General features: G+C 44.2%; 1 pseudogene; it reads left to right on the forward strand.

The window, feature by feature from the left end:
* The first annotated feature begins 611 nt into the window (after nucleotides 1-611).
* Nucleotides 612-13,926, forward strand: LOC123845622 (T-cell surface glycoprotein CD1a-like; annotated as a pseudogene).
* The last annotated feature ends 5,551 nt before the right edge of the window (nucleotides 13,927-19,477 follow it).

Raw genomic sequence — 19,477 nt, forward strand, 5'->3', positions numbered from 1 at the left:
TAAGGGTTCCCGCCTTTCTCTCAGCAGATGGAACCCCTCTACTTGCTAGATGGGATGCAGCCAGATTCTTCAATCACTTAATAATACCAATTAGATCATCAAATTTACCTGCTTGGGTTTTATTTTTTTAAGAGGAGCAGTGAGATGTCAAGATATGAATGAGCTGGAGTGGGGGCAAAACAGAGAAGGAAATACATGAGAAGTTTCACAAGGGCAGTAACAGCAGGTTCAGGGCTGGGTGCTAGGAGGGGTGCGTTTTCACGGCTTACTATCTGGATGAGAAGGAAAGCCATGAGAGGTGGGATGATTTTTCCATGCTGCACAAGACTTTTTCCATAGCAACTGAAATAGGGAACAGGGAGCAGGATGGAAGCCAATGACAGGGAGAAGCTGGAAGTCAGAGAGGAGGGTCAGATAGGAGAGGAAGTTAGAGCCTGAGTAGGTGTCAAGGGTTGAGGGAGGAGCATATTTGCATTGTTGCAGAGACTCAGGGAAGGTTGGTGTGTGGAGGAGGAAGTCAGAAGAGAGGTGCTCTGTGTGTGGGGTAGGTTTGTTAGAACAACTGTCAAAGACCGACTTTGTAAGACAAAGAAAGAACATCTGCAAATACAATGCTATTCCTGCAACTTGTGTTGTTTGTGGTTCTCCTCCCAGGTGGTGACAGTGAAGATGGTGAGATCTGGCCCTGCCCATTGGGTGCAAGTGTGTGTGTGTGTGTGTGTGTTTATGCTTGTGTGTCTATGTGTGTGTTTTAATATGTGAATGTGTGTGTGTACATATGTGCGTGTGTGTATATATGTGTCTCTGTGTATACTTGAGTGCGTGTGTGTCTTTGCATGTTTATTTCTTCAAGACTGTGTAAATGTGTGAGTTTTTTATGGGTGTGTAGGATTTTTGTGCATGTGTGCATGTGTATGCTTGTGGTGTGTGTGTGTGTGCACTTGTGGTGTGGGTTCCCCAGCACATACATGGGGAAGGAGAGTGTCACCCTGGTTCCTTCCTGAGCTCCCTGACTCCAGATGGGTACGAAGCTCATAGTTCTGGGGCAGCACATAACTCCTGAGACAATAATGGCTTTCCTGTCATCCAGATTTTGGTTCCCTTCCCTGGCACATCTACATTCTCTCTTCTTCCCAATGTCTTCCTCTCCCATAGTCTATATATGCTTTTTCCACAGACTTCCAGGATACATTCTCCTTCCAAATCATCCTGACCACATCCTTTTATAATGGACACTGTAAACACAAAAGCTAGGCTCAGCTTGGCTGGATGAGCTACAGACTCATGGATGGGACAGTGACTCTGGCAATTTCACATGCCTGTGGCCTTGATCCAAGGGCAACTTCAGCAACAAGGAGTTGATGGAACAGGAAAGGTCATTCCATACATTCTCCATTAGATTTCCTCTGATATTTCAGGACCATTTCAGTGAATGGCAGCTTGAATGTGAGTTCAGTTCCCTCAGTGGTGGGATGGAGGTGGCAGGTGTGTATGTCTCCTTGAGTTCCTTCTTCCTCTAGGAAAGAGCCTCCACTGGCTTCTGAACCTCATGTCTCCTCATTATGAAACTGAATTACACCTTTTAGGGGAGGAGGTAGAAGCCAGATCCCAATTCTTGAAAAGTTTCATGCCTTCTGCAATTTCCCCTCCTCTTATTGACTGCAGGTTATCCTCACTGTCTCATACTTGTGTCTCCCATGACCACCCCTCTCCCTTGGCTCCATCCAGGCACGTTTGCTCCCTCACTCTGTGACTGTCTCCTTGAACGCTGCTTTCTCCGCATTGAATCCCATTAGTGATGTTTGTCTATGTATTCCCTTTGGCCCACAGAACTCCCTTTCCCTTGATTGTTTTTACCCCAGCTCTCCTTCTGAGCCTTTCCTTATTCTCTACCCAGACCCTTCATGTCTCTTTTTTCAACATTTGCTCCTTCCTCAGTCTTTCACCTCTTCTTCTGCCTCCAGCAAGCAACACTTCTCCTTTGGCTGAGCCTCTTCTCAAACCAAACTTTGCTCCACTTCCTTCAATCCTCTGAACTTCTCCCTCTGCTTCCACCATCCTTGGCTTCCACTCATCTCATTTCATTTCTTTCATTCCCCCTGTCCTGAAACTCACAGTCTCTCTTCCCCAGATCCCTTTCAGGTACAGGCAGCAAAAGGCGGTGAACTGCACTTTGGGAAACCATCAGTAGGATTCATGTGGATTGCGTATCAGGGATCAGATCTCATGATCTTCCAGAACAAGTCATGGTGGCCATCTCCAAAGGGAGGAAGAAGGGCTCAGCAGGTCTGCAGACTATTCAATCAGTATCATGTGATCAATGTAAGACTACAAGCGCACATCAGTGACACCTGTCCCCATTTCCTCTTGGGTCTTCTTGATGCAGGGAAGACACATCTGCAGCAACAAGGTCAGTCCTGCTCCCTCCCTCCAAGATTTCTTTACTCTGCACTCATAAATTTGCACCATTCCCTCAAATTCATGGTGAGAGAGTGAAGAGGGGTTGACAGTGACAGATTTCTAGAGGTGGAAAAAATGTGTCCATCTAAAGTGATGTGAAGAACTAACTTCTTAGTTTGTGAATACTTGTCCTGTCTCTGCAGTGAGGCCAGAGGCCTGGCTGTCTACTGGCCCCAGTCCCAGTCCTGGCCATCTCCTGCTGGTGTGCCATGTCTTGGGTTCTACTCAAAGCCTGTGTGGGTGATGTGGATGCGGGATGAGTAGGAGCAACAGGGCACCCAGCGAGGTGACGTCCTGCCCCATGCTGATGGGACATGGTATCTTCAGATATCCTTGGATGTAAAAGCCAGTGAGGCAGCTGGCCTGTCCTGCCAGGTGAGACACAGCAGTCTGGGAGGCCAGGACATTGTCCTCTACTGGGGTGAGAAAGAGCTGGGGCCCAGCTGGGAAAGGGGATGGGTATTCCTCCAGAAGAGCAGGAGAACCAGAAGAAAAATTGGGGTTCCTAGAGACTCCATAACAAAAAGGACAAAAATGAGTAATCCAAGAAATGGAAGAGCTGAGTGTGAGAGTTCTGTAAATGTGGGTGGTGCAGAGGGTTTGTGAAGGGTCCATCTCTGAGGAGGGATGGAAGAAGAGAGAAGAGGAAGGGCGGTTGGTGAAGCAGAGGGTGACAGGAGCAAAGAGGACCAGGGAGGTGCAGTTCAACCATGGGTGGATGGGAAATGACACACTCTCTGCACCAAACCCACAGAGCAGCACCAACCCATGGGCTTGGTCTTCCTGGAAATGATAGTGCCCCTGGTGCTTCTGGCAGTTCTCACCTTGTGGCTCTGGAAACACTGGTAAATCTATGGAGCCACCTTCCTGCTCTTTCCCAAGTGGCTCCCCACCTTTCAGTCTGTCCTCACTCCTCCTGCTCCTGTTGTCATTCCCACCATGTATTCCTCACCTCCACCTGCTGCAGAATGATTCCTCCTCTGTTCCTCCCAGGAAAACACACTGGAGACCTCAATGTACTGGCCTCCCACTGGCATGAGAAATCATCAGCCCAAGGATCAGGATATACCTAAACCCAGCTCAGCAGTGATGTCCTTGTAACTCTCTGTGTGCAACTTTTGTGTTTCATTTGTGCTTAATGATTAGTTGAGAATATAAACTCAGTGTAATTTAGCTGGATTTGTTCTTCTGACTTGGTTTGCAACTTAAATCTCAAAATTGAACTCAAAGTAAAATGGATTCCCGGCAACCTCCATGGGTCACAAGCATCAGATATCACTTCCTCCAGTGAGAATTCCCTGATTCACAAGTAGATTAGTCTACTTTGTGAGAATTTCCACCATCTTGACCTGCACTTTGGCTAATCTATTCCTGCACCCAAGCCCTTGTTGCCCCCATTAGGTTCCTTTTGCCTTCTAACTCTTAGGTCTCTTGAGAGCATGTCCATGTCTTTTAAATATTTCTATCTTTGCCAAGTGTCTCACTTGCATGGAATATTTCCTCAATAAAAATATGGGTGATTTACATGAAAACGTGCTCAACATCACTCGGCACCAGGGAAATCCAAATCAAAACCTCAATGAGATATCACCTCACACCAGTCAGAATGGCTAAAATTAACAAGTCAGGAAATGACAGATGTTGGCGTGGATGTGGAGAAAGGGGAACCCTCCTACACTGTTGGTGGGAATGCAAGCTGGTGAACCACTCTGGAAAACCGTATGGAGGTTCCTCAAAAAGTTGAAAATAGAGCTACCATATGATCCAGCAATTGCACTACTGGGTATTTACCCCAAAGATACAAATGTAGGGATCCGAAGGGGTATGTGCACCCTGATGTTTATAGCAGCAATGTCCACAATAGCCAAACTGTGGAAAGAGCCAAGATGTCCATTGACAGATGAATGGATAAAGAAGAGGTGGTATATATATACAATGGAATATTATGCAGCCATCAAAAGGAATGAAATCTTGCCATTTGCAACGACGTGGATGGAACTGGAGGGTATTATGCTGAACGAAATAAGTCAATCAGAGAAAGACATGTATCATATGACCTCACTGATATGAGGAATTCTTAATGTCAGCAAACAAACTGAGGGTTGCTGGAGTTGGGGGTGGGGTGGGAAGGATGGGGTGGCTGGGTGATAGACACTGGGGAGGGTATGTGCTATGGTGAGTGCTGTGAATTGTGTAAGACTGTTGAATCACAGACGTGTACCTCTGAAACAAATAATACATTATATGTTAAAAAAAAAGAAGATAGCAGGAAAGGAAGAATGAAGGGGGGGAAGTCGGAGGGGGAGACGAACCATGAGAGACAATGGATTCTGAAAAACAAACTGAGGGTTCTAGAGGGGAATGGGTGGGGGGATCGGTTAGCCTGGTGATGGGTATTAAGGAGGGCATGTTCTGCATGGAGCACTGGGTGTTATATGCAAACAATGAATCATGGAACACTACATCAAAAACTAATGATGTAATGTATGGTGATTAACATAACATAATAATTAAAAAAAATAAATCAACAAGGAAACAAGGGCTTTGAATAACACAATGGACCAGATAGACTTCAGAAGTATATTCAGAGCATTTCATCCTAAAGTCATAGAATACACATTCTTCTCAAGTGCACATGGAACATTCTCCAGAATAGATCACATACTGGGTCATAAATAAGGTCTCAACTGGCACCGAAAGATTGAGATTATACCTGCGTATTTCAGACCACAATGCTTAAAACTTGAACTCAGTCACAAGAGAAAATTTGGATGGAACACAAATACATGGAGGTTAAAGAATATCCTACTAATGAATGAATAGGTGAACCAGGAAATTAAAGAAGAATTTTTTACAAATACATGGAAACAAATGAAAATGAAAACATGAAGTTCCGAACTTTTGGAATGCAGCAAAGGTGGTCCTAAGAAGGAAGTAGATAGGAATACAGACCTTTCTCAAGAAATGAGAAAAGTCTCAAATACAAAACCTAACCTTACGCCTAACGGAGCTGGAAAAAGTACAGCAAATAGAGCCTAAATTCATCAGGAGAAGAGAAACAATAAAGAATAGAGCAGAGATTAATGATATAGAAATCAAAATAACAGAACAGATCAACCAAACTAGAAGTTGGTTCTTTGAAAGAATTAATAAGATCAATAACCCCCTAGCCAGATTTATCAAAAAGAAAAGAGAAAGGACCCAAATAAATAAAATCATAAATGAAAGAGGAGAGATCATAATCAACACTGAAGATATAAATTATAAAAGAATATTATGAGAAACTATGTGCCAACAAAGTAGGCAATCTGGAAGAAATGGAAGCATTCCTACAAACATATAAATAAGTAACCAAGACTGAAACAGGAAGAGATAGAAAACCTGAACAGACCCATAACCAGCAAAAAAACTGAAGAAGTAATCAAAAATCTCCAAAAAACAAGAGTCCAGGGCCAGATGGCCTCCCAGTGGATTTCTACCAAACATTTAAAGAAGAATTAACACCTATTCTTTTGAAGTTGTTTCAAAAAAATAGAAATGGAAGGGAAACTTCCAAACTCATTCTATGAAGCCAGAATTACCTTGATCCCAAAACCTAGCAGAGACCCCACCAAAAAGGAGAATTACAGATCAATATCCCTGATGAACATGGATGCAAAAAATCTCACAAAGATGCTAGAAAACAGGATCCAACAGTACATTAAACAGATTATTCACCATGAGCATGCCGGATTTATTTCTCAGCGGCAAGTATTGTTCAACATCCATAAATTGATCAATGTGATATAGCACATTAATAAAAGAAAGGACAAGAATCATATGATCCTCTCAATGGATACAGAAAAAGCATTTGGCAAAATATAGCATCCTTTCTTTCTTTCTTTCTTTTTTTTAAGATTTCATTTATTTATTTGAGAGAGAGAGTGAAAGAGAGAACACAAGAAAGGGGAGGGTCAGAGAGAGAAGCAGACTGCCTGCTGAGCTGGGAGCCTGATGCAGGACTCGATCCTGGGACTCCGGGATCATGACCTGAGCAGAAGGCAGTCACTTAACAAACTGAGCCACCCAGGCACCCTATAGCATCCTTTCTTTTTTTTTTTTTTTTTAGGTTTATTATGTTATGTTAGTCACCATACCATACATCATTAGTTTTTGATGTGGTGATCCACAATCCATTGTTTTTGTATAACACCCAGTGCTCCATGCAGTACGTGCCCTCCTTAATACCCATCACTAGGCTAACCCATCCCCCCACCCACTCCCCTCTAGAACCCTCAGTTTGTTTTTCAGAATCCATTGTCTCTCATGGTTCGTCTCCCCCTCCGATTTCCCCCCCCTTCATTCTTCCCTTCCTGCTATCTTCTTTTTTTTTTTTTTTAACATATAATGTATTATTTGTTTCAGAGGTACACGTCTGTGATTCAACAGTCTTACACAATTCACAGCACTCACCATAGCACATACCCTCCCCAATGTCTGTCACCCAGCCACCCCATCCTTTCACTCTTCACAGATGACATGATACTCTATGTTGAAAACCCAAAAGACTCCATTCAAAAATTGTTAGAACTCTCTTCGACCTCAGCCACAGCAACTTTCTTCCTAGAAACATTGCCAAAGGCAAGGGAAGCAAGGGCAAAAATGAACTATTGGGACTTCATCAAGGTAAAAAGCTTTTGCACAGCAAAAGAAACAGTCAACAAAACCAAAAGACAACCGACAGAATGGGAGAAGATTTTTGCAAATGACATATCAGATAAAGGGCTGGTATCCAAAATCTATAAAGAACTTATTAAACTCAACACCCAAAGAACAAATGATCCAATCAAGAAATGGGTAGAAGGGGCGCCTGGGTGGCTCAGTTGTTAAACGTCTGCCTTCGGCTCAGGTCATGATCCCAGGGTCCTGGGATCCAGCCCCACATCAGGCTCTCTGCTCAGCGGGAAGCCTGCTTCTCCCTCTCCCACTTCCCCTGCTTGTGTTCCCTCTCTCTCTGTCTCTCTGTCAAATAAATAAATAAAATCTTAAAAAAAAAAAAGAAATGGGCAGAAGACATGAACAGACATTTTTCCAAAGAAGACATCCAAATGGCCAAGAGACACATGAAAAAGTGTTCAATATCGCTCGGCATCAGGGAAATCCAAATCAAAACCTCAATGAGATACCACCTCAAACCAGTCAGAATGGCTAAAATTAACAAGTCAGGAAATGACAGACATTGGCAAGGATGTGGAGAAAGGGGAACCCTCCTACACTGTTGGTGGGAATGCAAGCTGGTGAACCACTCTGGAAAACCGTATGGAGGTTCCTCAAAAAGTTGAAAATAGAGTTACCATACAACCCAGCAATTGCACTACTGGGTATTTACCCCAAAGGTAAAAATGTAGTGATCCGAAGGGGTATGTGCACCCTGATGTTTATAGCAGCAATGTCCACAATAGCCAAACTGTGGAAAGAGCCAAGATGTCCATTGACAGATGAATGGATAAAGAAGAGGTGGTATATATATACAATGGAATATTATGCAGCCATCAAAAGGAATGAAATCTTGCCATTTGCAATGACATGGATGGAAGTGGAGGGTATTATGCTGAGCGAAATAAGTCAATCAGAGAAAGACATGTATCATATGATCTCACTGATATGAGGAATTCTTAATGTCAGGAAACAAACAGTGTTGCTGGAGTGGTGGGGGGTGGGAGTGATGGGGTGGCTGGGTGATAGACATTGGGGAGGGTATGTGCTATGGTGAGCACTGTGAATTGTGTAAGATTGTTGAATCACAGACCTGTACCTCTGAAACAAATAATACATTATATGTTAAAAAAAAAAAAAGAGAGAGAGAAGACAGCAGTAAGGGAAAAACGAAAGGGGGGAATCAGAGGGGGAGACGAACCATGAGAGACTATGGACTCTGAGAAACAAACTGAGGGTTCTAGAGGGGAGGGTGTGGGGGTATTGGCTAGCCTGGTGATGGGTATTAAAGAGGGCATGTACTGCATGGAGCACTGGGTTTATATGCAAACAATGAATCATGGAACACTACATCAGAAACTAATGATGTAATGTATGGTGATTAACATAACATAATAAAAGAAAAAATGAAAATAAAAAAATTGCTAGAACTCATATAGGAATTCAGCAAAGCGGCAGGATATAAAATCAATGCACAGAAGTCTGTTGCATTTCTATAAGGAAATGATAAGGCAGAAGAAAGAGAAAGGAATCAATCTCATTTACAATTTCTAGGAATAAACCTAAACATAGGTGTAAAGGATCTGTACTCTGAAGAGTATAGAAGACTTATAAAAGAAATTGAGGAAGACACAAAGAAATGGAAAAACATTCCATGCTCATGGATTGGAAGAACAATATTGTTGAAATGTTTATGCTGCCCTGAGCAATCTACACATACAATGCAATCTCTATCAAAATCTCAGCAACATTATTCACAAAGCTAGAACAAATAATACCAAAATTTATATGGAACCAGAAAAGATCCTGAATGGCCAAAGGAATGTTGAAAAAGAAATCCAAAGCTGGTGGCATCAAAATTCCAGGCTTCAAGCTGTATTACAAAGCTGTAATCATCAAGACAGTTGGTATTGGCACTAAAACAGACACATAGATCTATAGAACAGAATAGATAACCCAGAAATGGACCCTCAACTCTATGGTCAACTAATCTTTGATGCAGGAAAGAATATCCACTGGAAAATGGACAGTCTCTTCAACAAATGGTGCTGGGAAAACTGGACAGCCACATGCAGAAGAATGAAACTGGACCATTTTCTTACAACATATACAAAAATAAACTCAAAATGATGAAAGACATAAACATGAGACATAAATCCACCAAAATTCTAGAGAAGAACACAGGCAGCAATTGCTTTGACCTTGCCCACTGCAAATTCTTGCTAGACACATCTCACTAGGCAAGAGAAACAAAAGCAAAATGAACTATTGGGACTTCAAAAAAAGCTTTTGCATAGCAAAGGAAATAGTTAACAAAATGGTTGGACAATCTACTGAATGTGACTAGATATTTCCTAATAACATCTGATAAAGAGTTAGTTTCCAAAATATATAAATAACTTGGACAACTCAACCCCAGAAGAACAAATAATCCAATTAAAAATGGGTAGAAGACATGAGTAGACATTTCTCTAAAGAAGACATTCAGATGGCCAACAGACAGGAAAAAAGCTCAACAATCACTCATCAACAGGGAAATGCAAATCAAAACCACAATGAGGTATCACCTCACACCTGTCCCATTGGCTAAATTCAAAAACACACAAGAAACAAGTGTTGTAGAGGAAGTGGTGTAAAGGGAACTCTTGTACAAGGGAACTCTTGTACACTTGATGGGAATGCAAACTGGTGCAGCCATGGTGGAAAACAGTATGGAGGTTCCTCAAAAAATTAAAAACAGATTTACCATAAGATCCAGTAATTCTACTACTGGATACTTACCCAAGGAATGTGAAAACAGTGAAATGAAAATAAACATGCACCCGAATGTTTACTGAAGCATTATTTACAATAGTCCATGTATGGTAGCATCCCAAGTGCCCATAGATAGAGGAATACAGAAAAAAAAAAAAAAGGTGTGGTATGTACCCACAATGAAATATTTATCAGGAATAATAATGACTGAAATCTTGCCATTTGCAACAACATGTATGGAGCTAGAATATGATGGTAAGTGAAATAATCAGTCAGGGAAAGACAAATACCATATGATTTCACTCATATGTGGCATTTAAGAAACAAACAAAATGAGCAAAGAGAAAAAGTGCCAAAGGAAAAAACAGAATCTTATCTATAGAGAACATACTGCTGGTTCCCAGAGGGGAGATGGGTGGGGGAATGGGGGAAATAGGTGAAGGGGATTAGGATTACACTTATATTGATGAGCACTGAGTAATGTATAGGATTGTAGAATCCTTATACTGTACCTGTGAAACTAATATAACACTGTGTGTTAACTATACTAGAACTTAAAATAAAGGAACCAAACAAAGAAAAAGTAACTCAGCACAACAAAATGTATAGTTCTTGGTTTATGTGTTTTTCTTCCCAAGTAGAATAAAAGCTCCTTGTATAAAGTGATTGCATTGTGAACACAGTATTTTCATGAGTGTAGCAAGGTCCTTGGATCCAGGCCGGTGCTAAGTGACTGGTGAGTGGGTATATATTAATGCAAGTCAGACTGAGGGGGTATACTTCAGATGTTTCAATGCCCCATGGTCTCTGTGATGGCTACTGGTTCCTCCCTAAGAATAATAGTGAACTGGTGGTTGCCGATACTGTTACACATGCAGTCATGGGGGAACTTGGACAAGCAAATAGAGCAACCATTAAAAAGAAACCCATTGGCCCAAAATGGCACCTCAGGCCAGATCAAGTACCCAAACCTTGTTTAATCCCTAACCTAACTACAGTTACCACTTCCTGTTCACCTGTCAGTGAGATTTTTCTGGTCAGCACCAGTGAGGTATTCTGTCATATGGGCCCTCTCCATCCACCAGGGAGGGGAGGTCATCTGAATGGTGAGACCCTCTCCTCTCACAATTAAGGGAAAGTAACCTTTCCTGAAACACTCCTTTTTCTTCTTATGGCAATGTCTTCCTATAAAATCTTCCTGTTTATACATCTCTCCAGAGTTCCCCTTTACCTGCCAGATGTGTGCTACCCCATTCTTGAATCACTTAATAAAAACAACTGGATATTCAAATTTACCTGGATGATTTTTTGTTTTTTAACATAAGCAGCAGGAAATTGGAAATGTAAATGAGCTGGGGTAGGGGTGAGATGGGGAAGGAAATACATGGGGAGTGTCACAAGGGCAGGAGGGACAGAATGAAGGCAGGGTCCAGTGCTGGGTGCAGGGGGCTGTGTGTTTACATGGGTTTCTCTCTGGAGAAGGAAAAGCCTGAGAGGTGCGGTCAATTTCTCATGCCATGTAAGACTTGTTCTGAATTAGGGGATGTGGAGCAGGATGGAAGCTGGTGACAGGGAGAAGCTGGGAGCCAGAAGGAGAGTCAGACCAGGAGGGGAAGTGAGAGTCTGAGCAGGTGTCCAGGGTTCAGGGAGGAGCACATTTGCATTGTTGCAGAGACCCAGGGAAGGCTTGTGTGTTGAGAAGGAAGTCAGAAGAGAGGTGCTGTGTGGTGTAGGTTTGCTAGAAGAGATGCCAAAGGCTGACTTGTAAGAAAAGAAAGAACATCTGCAAATATAATGCTGTTCCTGCAACTTGTGTTGCTGGTGGTTCTCCTCCCAGGTGGTGACAGTGAAGATGGTAAGATCTGGCCCTACCCAGTGGGTGCATGTGTGAGTGTGCATGTGTGTGTGTGTGCATATGTGTTTGTGACAGTCTTTGTTGTGTGTGATGTGTGAACATGTGCTTGTGTGCATTTCAATATGTGTGTAAGTATGTATGAGTATGTGTATGTAGGAGTCTACTTGAATTCCATCTTCCTCTGGGAAAGAGCCTCCAGTGGCTTCTAAACCTCATGTCTCCCCATCATAAATCTGAATCACACTCATCTAGGCAGGGAGTAGAAGCCAGACCCCAATTCTTGAAAAGCTTCATGTCTTCTGATACTTCACTCCTCTCTTGACCACAGGCTGTGCTCTTCTGTTCCTGACTAGTGTCACCTGACACCACCCCTCTCCCTGGCCTGTAACCTCTCCTCCCTCACTCTGTTACAGACTCCTTGAACTGTACTTGTCTCCTCATTAAGTCCCATTAGTGAACTTTATCTATGTGTTCCCTGTACCCACTGCACTCCCTTGAAGCTAGATTATTTTTACCTCAGCTCTCCCACTGAGCCCTTCCCTATTCTCTGCCCACACCCTTCATCTCTCTCCTCCAATATTTGTTCCTTCCTTTATCATTCACCTCTTCCTCTGCCTCCGTCCACCACCACTTCTGCTTTGTGTGAGCGCCCCCTCAAACCTCAAACCAAACTGTGCTCCATTCCCTCCAATCCCCTGAACTTCTTCTTCTGCTTCCACCATCATGGCTTCCACCCATCTCATTTCATCTCTTTCTCTCCCCCTGTACTGTTACTCTCAGTCTCTCTTCCCCAGATCCTTTCCAGGTACAGATCGCAGGAGCTGTGATTCCCACTTTGGAAAAGTATCAGAAGCCTTTGCACAGATTGCTTATCAAGGATCAGATCTCATGAGTTTCCAGAACACATCATGGCGGCTATCTCCAAAGGGAGGAAGTAGGGCTCAGCAGGTCTTCACACTATTTAATCAGTATCATGTTTTCAATGAAATGCTATACACGCTCCTCAGTGGCACCTGCCCTGGTTCCTGATGGGTCTTCTTGATGCAGGGAAGGCATATCTCCAGCAACAAGGTCAGTCCTGCTCCCTCCAAGAATTCTCTATTCTGCACTCATAAATTTGTACCATTCTTTCAAATTCAGGGTAAAAAGGAGTCAAGAGGGAGAGAGGATGATGGGGACAGGTTTCTAGAGGTGGAAAGATGTCTATCTAAAGTGATGTGAATATCTACCCTCTCAGTCTGTGAATTCCTGTCCTGTCTGTGCAGTGAGGCCAGAGGCCTGGTTGTCCACTGGCCCCAGTCCCGGTTCTGTCCATCTGCTGCTGGTGACCCACGTTTCTGGCTTCTACCCAAAGCCTGTGTGGGTGATGTGGATGTGGGGTGAGTAGGAGCAACAGGGCACCCAGCAAGGCAACGTCCTGCCCCATGCTGATGGGACATGGTACCTTCAGATGTCCTTTTATGTAATAACCAGGGACACAGCTGGCCTGTTGTGCTGAGTGAGACACAGCAGTCTAGGAGGCCAGGACATGGTCCTCTACTGGGGTGAGAAAGACTGGGGTCCAGCTGGGAAAAGGGTGGGTATTCCTCTAGCAGAGCAGGAGAGCCAGATGAAAAATTGGGGATTCTAGGGACTCCAGACCACAAAGGACCAAAAAGTCAGTAATCCAAGAAATGCAAGAGTTGAGGGTGAAGTTCCTGCAGATGTGGGAGGATGTGGAGATTTGGGTGAAGGGTCCATCTCTGAGGAGGGATCAGGGAAGACAGAAGAGGAATGGCAGTTGGTGAGGCAAAAGTTGACAGGACCAAAGAGGACCAGGGTGTTGCAGTTCAACCCGAGGTGGATGGAAAATGACACCCTCTGTGCACCGAACCCACAGAGCAGCCCCACTCCATGGGTTTGGTCTTCCTGGCAGTTGCAGTGACCCTGGTGTTTCTGGCAGGTCTGGCATTGTGGCTCTGGAAGCACTGGTAAGTCTCTTGGAACCCCCTTCCTGCTCTTTCCCATGTGGCCCCCTACCTTTCAGTCTGTCCCCAGCCCTCCTGCTTCCATTGCCCTTCCTCCCTGCAGTCCTCACCTCCTACTACAGAGGGACCTCCTCCTCTGTTCCTCCCAGGAAAACACACTGGAGACCTCAGTGCACCGGCTTCCCTGTGGAGTGAGATCCCAGCAGCCCAGGCTCCAGGACTTACCTAAACGTAGCTCAGCGGTGATGTGCTTGCCACTCTCTGTGTGCAACTTTTTCTTTCAGTTCTGCCTAATGATCAGTTGTCAATATAAGCTTAGTGTAATTTAGTGGGATTTGTTGTCCTGACTTGTTTCTGGAACTTATATCTCAATATTTATATTTGAATGAAATGAAGTCCCAGCACATGCTTGGGTCATCAGGCATCAGATGTTACTTCCTCCTGAGAATGCTCCCTCATTCAGAAGTAGAAGCAGTCTACTGTTGAGAATGTCCACCACTTTTCCTGAACTTTTGTAAATCTATGTCTCATTCCCCACACTTCCTTACCTCCAGTTAGGTCCCTCGTCCCTTCTAATTGTTAGGATTCATAAGAGCAAAGTCAATGTCTTATTAATATGTATATCCTTGACAAGGACACTCACCGGCATGAAATACGTGCTCAATAAAAATCTGTGTTGAATTTATGCCACATTTGTAGGTTTTTCTTTTGCTTCCTGACAAGTTTGTAGTAGTTGATATGTTTGATGCTCTTCTTGTTAAGTCTTGTCACCTGGCCAAGGGAATTCACACTCCTCTGGATCTTTTCTGAAGTCTCTGAGCCCCTGAGGAGAAACAGTTTTACCTGTGACCATTCCAGTTATTTAACTGCAGAAACCTGTTGGAGTGGACCCACTGCCTGATCCTTGTGGTTGATGGCAGGGGAATGAGATGCTCTCTATTGTCCCGATGATAAGGTAAGGGTATGAAGCCCGAGACAAGTGTAATTCAGTTTTCAACACCAGAGAAGGAAGCCTGAAGATGAAACTTGCATGGAAGGAGGCAGAGAAATTGTATACATGGAACTTGCCAGGAGGGTATATCTAAAGTGTTCTCACCATAAGAATGTTAAAGAAAAGAACAGAAAAGAAGCAAGAGGGTCTGGAAGGAGGAGTAAACATGGAGGAGGAGTAGGAGGACCCCAAGCTTGCCTGGACCCTCAAACACAGCATGATAAATATCAAATAATTCTGAATACCCATGAAATTAATTTGAGGACTGACACAACAAATTGCACAGTTAGAGGCAGAGAAGAGACCACATCATGGAAGGTAGGAGGCACAGAGACATGACTTGGGGAAGTGGATCATGGGTGCTGTGGAGGGGAGGGAGCCCTTGTCACAGACAGGAGAGAGAGGGAGAGGGGGTGGGGAGAAAGGAGTGTGCAGGGGATTACGCAAGGAAAACACTTCCCCAAAGCCAATGACGGGGAAAATGACAGGGGCTCATTTGTGAGTTTGTGCAACCAGTGGGGCTCAATAACTGGTGTTTTAGAGGTCTATACCTTGGCTGATGTGGAGCCCAGTGGGCACTGCAGTGCTCCTGAGGAGGAGGGCAGAAGTCCGGGGACAGACACTGTTCTGCTGTTTCTAATAAAAGGGCTTGGTATCTTGTAATTCTGGCCTAGGAGATCCAATGAAATGCCCTAGAATTTAGGGTGTCCAATACCAGTTGGGGTATATAAACAGTTATGCCTTATCCCAAGGTTAATTTAGAGGCCTCTTCTACCAGTAGGGCCATGGATGCCAGTGCTCAGAGGCCGGGAGGCCATCCCTGTGCCACAGGATCTAGATTCTTAGACAGATGTGTGAATGGGCATTGGGAAGGATCAAGCATTTGGATCAAGACTTCAAGGGCCACTCCCCTTCTCTCATGCACATATAAGGAGAAACACTTCTGGAGGTCGGGCAGGGACACTGGTGTGGCCCGTGTAAGTGCCTGTTGGAGAGTTCCAAAAGCTTTTTTCATTTCAAGGTCCCACTCCAGAAACTCCTCCTCAGGTCCCTTCAGGGCCTCATAAAGAAGTTTTGTTATTAATCCAAATTGGGGTATCCATATTCGACAAAACCCTGAGATACAAAAAAGGAATGAAGCTACTGTTTTGTAGAGGGAATTTTCATGTTAAAATGAGACCCTTATGGTGGTCAGAGAGGCTCTTAGTCCCTGGAGTTAATATTAATCCTAAGCACTGAACCTTCTGAGAGGAAATTTGGACCTTTGAAGGGGAGAACTTAGAGCCCCAGAAGGGAAGCTCTGAAGCACCAGGATGGTATTTGTGTCAGAGGTGTTCTCATTAGGGCTGTAGATAAGTAAATCATCAGCATATTGAAGTAAGACACTGCTTCTGGAGAGCTGAAAAGTGGAGAAGTCCTTGGCTAGGGCCTGTCCAAATGAATGTGGACTGTCTCTAAAGCCCTGAGGGAAGACAGTCCAAGTTAGGTTTGAGTAACCTGGGTGGAGGGGTCTTGCCACTCAAAGGCAAAAAGGAACTGGGAAGCCAGTGCACTGTGATGCAGAAGAAAGCTTCTTTTAGATCCAGCACTGTGTCTAAAGGGATTTGTCCTGGGAAGGTATAACGGTTAGGTAAATAGAAATAACAGAGTTGTTGATAGCTCTTATGTTTCCTGTACCATTCTATATGAGCTATTGGACTTTTATCGCCAAGATGGGGGTATTACAAAGCAAATTGCAGGGGTGCCAAAGTCCTGTCACTAAGAATTTTTGTATGAGTGGCCGTAGTCCCTGTCTGGCCTCCAGACATAAGGGTACTGGCATTTTCTGGGGAGGAAATGAAGGTAGGAATAGTAAGAAGGGAATCTGGATACATGATTCCAGAACACTCTATTAACTTCACTTGCTACAAAGTCTCATGGTATCTAATTAAAGTAATAGAAAATTCACAACAGGACCCTCTGTGTGAACATCATAATTATTAGCATATGTTCTTATCCTAAAGGAAACAGTGTAAGATTCTCATTTCCTCAAATAAGGTTACAACTAGTGCTTTCTGATCCTCAAGAACTTTTTAAGTTGAATATCTCCATAATTTTAAGAATAATTGGATGTCCAAAGCAAATTATTCAATCATTCAAGAATTTGGGGCACCTGGGTGGCTCAGTCAGTTGGGCGTCTGACTCCTGGTTTTGGCCCAGATCATGATCTCAGGGTCATGAGATCAAGCCCTGTTTTGGGCCCTGCACCAAGTGAGGAGCCTGCTCAATATTCTCTCTTTCTAAATTCCCCCTCTGCCCCCCCAACCCCTGTTGCGAATGCTCCCTCTCTCTTTCTAAAAAAAATTAAATTATATTAAATTTAATTTAATTTAAAAAATAAATAAATAATCTATGAGCACTTACCACTTATCAAGCTTTCTGTTAGATGTTGGGGATCCATTATAAGACAGGTATATATCTAACACCCAAAGGCAACCTATGATGTCACGATTCTGAGTGGTCAAACATCAGTTAAGGGACACCACTTTAGAAAATATTATTTCGGAGGGGGGAAAGATGACGGAGGAGTAGGGGACCCTATTTCAACTGGTCCCCGGAATTGAGCTGGATATCTACCAGACCACTCTGAGCACCCATGAAACCAGCCTGAGATGTAAGAAGATCTGGATCTCTACAAACAGAATATTGCAGGAGGTTGGTTTTGAGGTACGAAGCGGAGAGCCGTGATCCTGCGGGCAGCTATCGGAGGATAAACAGCAGCGGGAGGGTGCCTGGCTGTGGGGATCCTGCACCGGTGGTGAGCGACAGCCTCGCGTGCTGCAGACAGGCACAGACTCGCAGACCAGTAGCATCGGGAAAGGACTTTAGGGCAGCCCCCGGGGTGGAAAACCAGACTGGCGGGGTTGCGCACACGCGAACTGCAGCCCCCTGGACAGAAACCCAGAGCGACGGTCGCGCGCACGTGAACTGCAGTCCCTGGGATAGGAAGGACCCCAAGCAGTGGAGTCCCGTGCGCGTGAACTGAGAGCAGCTGGCGGTTTTAGAAGCACAAAGGGCAGAGATGGGCCCTGACCTGGAGGCAGGACTGGGAGCGCTGCGGAGGGGCGCACAACCCAGGACGCTGCAGTTTATAGCAGCACAGACAGAAACGGAGACAGTGTGGCCTGGAGAGCTCACTGGAGAACAGACTGCGGTCTCTCTGCTCTGAGGCAGAGGGTTGGAAACGGTCTCTTCTGCTCTGACTCGCGGAAGAGACGCGGAAAGCCGCTAGGGAAAGGTGCCAGAGAACAAAAGCCCCAAAGACTGATTCCCACTGAGCCCATCCCCCACCACAGGGGCTCAGGGCAACTCAGCCCAAACAGGGATACCTGAGCAACAGCGCGGCAGGCCCCTCCTGCAGAAGGCAGGCTGGGAAAACAAGAGGCCAGCAACCCTAAGGTCCCAAGAAAACAGGTGCATCTTGCTTGGGTTCTGGTCAATAATTTGGACTCTATACATTCCCTCAAACACCCATCAACAGAATGACTAGGAGGAGGAGACCCCAAAATAGAAAAGACTCAGAGATTATGACTTATGCTGCAGATTTACAAATGGATGCAGATATAACCAGGATGTCGGAGATGGAATTCAGGCTAGCAATTGTGAAGACAATGGCTAGAATGGAGAAATCAATTAATGGCAACATAGAGTCTCTAAGGGCAGAAATAAAAGGGGAATTGGCAGAACTTAAAAATGCTATCAGTGAGATCCAGTCCAATCTAGATAATCTAACGCTAGGGTAACTGAGACAGAAGAGAGAATAAACGATCTGGAAGACAGTATAATAGATAGAAAGGGACAAGAGGAGGCCAGGGAAAAACAACTCAGAATCCATGAAAATAGAATCAGAGAAATAAGTGACACCATGAAATGTTCCAATGTCAGAATCATTGGAATCCCGGAGGGAGTGGAGAGAGAGAGAGGGCTAGAAGATGTATTTGAGCAAATCGTAGCTGAGAACTTCCCTAATCTGGGGAATGAAACAAACATTCGAGTCCTAGAGGCAGAGAGGACCCCTCCTAAGATCAAGGAAAACAGGCCAACACCCCGGCATATAATAGTAAATCTCGCAAATCTTAGCACCAAGGAAACCATCTTAAGGGCAGTTAGGGGGAAGAGATTCCTTACGTACAGAGGGAGGAACATCAGAATAACGTCAGACCTATCCAGAGAGACCTGGCAAGCCAGAAAGGCCTGGCAAGACATATTCAGGGTACTAAATGAGAAGAACATGCAGCCAAGAATACTTTATCCAGCAAGGCTTTCATTTAGAATGGATGGAGAGATGCAGAGCTTCCACGACTGGCAGAAGTTGAAAGAATATGTGACCACTAAGCTGGCCCTGCAAGAAATATTAAGGGGGGTTCTATAAAAGGAGAAAGACCCCAAGAGTGATCTACAACAGAAATTTACAGGGACAATCTATAAAAACAACGTCTTCACAGGCAACATGATGACAATTAATTCATATCTTTCAATAATCACTCTCAACGTGAATGGCCTAAACGCTCCCATAAAACGGCACAGGGTTGCAGATTGGATAAAAAGATAGGACCCATCCATATGCTGTCTACAAGAGACTCATTTTGACCCTAAAGATACATCCAGACTGAAAGTGAAGGGATGGAGATCTATCTTCCATGCCAGCGGACCTCAAAAGAAAGCTGGGGTAGCAATTCTTATATCAGACAAATTAGATTTTAAACTAAAGTCTGT

This window comes from Mirounga angustirostris, unplaced genomic scaffold (assembly GCF_029215605.1).
Source record: "Mirounga angustirostris isolate CCGP_5_RB_7025 unplaced genomic scaffold, mMirAng1.0.hap1 SCAF_6, whole genome shotgun sequence".
Classification (NCBI taxonomy): Eukaryota; Metazoa; Chordata; class Mammalia; order Carnivora; family Phocidae; genus Mirounga; species Mirounga angustirostris.